Genomic DNA, 1,370 nt, shown 5'->3' on the forward strand with positions numbered 1-1,370 from the left:
AGAAACCATAGGGGCGCCTGGGTGGCGCAGTCGGTTAAGCATCCGACTTCAGCCAGGTCACGATCTCGCGGTCCGGGAGTTCGAGCCCCGCATCAGGCTCTGGGCTGATGGCTCAGAGCCTGGAGCCTGTTTCCGATTCTGTGTCTCCCTCTCTCTCTGCCCCTCCCCCATTCATGCTCTGTCTCTCTCTGTCCCCAAAAATGAATAAAAAACGTTGAAAAAAATTTTAAAAACAGAAACCATAACATATTAAAACACTTAGATGACCAGAAATCAAAGCCTTTGAAAACTCATTTCATCAAGAGCAGAATATATATTAAATCGTACCTCTTGAATTCATTTGCCCTAATGAAAACTGCATTCTTTTCATAGTTTGGTAGATATATCTCTTCAGGAACCAAACCTACTAGTTTTTTTTTCTAGTATATTATATTAACAGTTAATAAAAATACAAGACATATGTAGAGAAAAGTTGACACAGTTGCACAACCAGTATTAAAAACCGATTGATGTTTCTAGAAACATTACCTAAATATTTTAAACAAAGAGATGTTGCTTCCTGTTCCCCTTTTCCTCCTTCTCCACCTTTAGGGAAGGGAAAGAAAAAGTGTTAATTGCTTTTAAACTTACCTTAAATATATGTTTATTGTTAGAACCCACATATAAATGAGGCCTTAGAATATTTAAGATTATTTCCTACCTTTTTATGTGTAGCTTCCTGTTATAAGGAATCAAATATTGGAAAATATTTGAATTTGTACTAACATAAATTAGAACATACAAAGAAAGTAATAATAGAAAAAAATGTCCTGGTGAAGATATAGGTATGCCCATATATCAATGAATGTGTGCCTGTAGGTGGATATACAATATCATTGATTGTATAATCAATATGTCTGGAAAACATACTCATCTTAGTCATAGTTTCCAGAACAATGTGATTAGAATGCTGTTAATGTGCTCACATCTTCATTTGAAAATATAATATTTCTTGCAAATAATAAAGCCATTCAATTTAAAAATAGCATTTTTGTCATTTCAATAACTCCTAAAATACTTTTTCATTTCTGTTTTAATAAAAGAGGTATCTCAAAATATTAAAAAATTTAGCTGGAGGGACAAAATGTACTGTGAATATATGTGACAAATTTTATTTTTCTGAAATATGTATTGGCTAGCTGCTGTCATTATTAGAATCTCCAAGTATAATATTTTCAGTTATTACTTTTACTGACACATATTACAGAAACTGAGTAGACATACACTGCAGGATTTGGTAAAATGAGATATAATTCAAAGAAATTGTACTATTGAACTCTTAAAAATCACATATAAGGTTAAAACATAAATGTGCTATTAACAAAGAGATA

The sequence above is a fragment of the Prionailurus bengalensis genome, chromosome B1, assembly GCF_016509475.1.
Source record: "Prionailurus bengalensis isolate Pbe53 chromosome B1, Fcat_Pben_1.1_paternal_pri, whole genome shotgun sequence".
In the NCBI taxonomy this organism is placed as follows: Eukaryota; Metazoa; Chordata; class Mammalia; order Carnivora; family Felidae; genus Prionailurus; species Prionailurus bengalensis.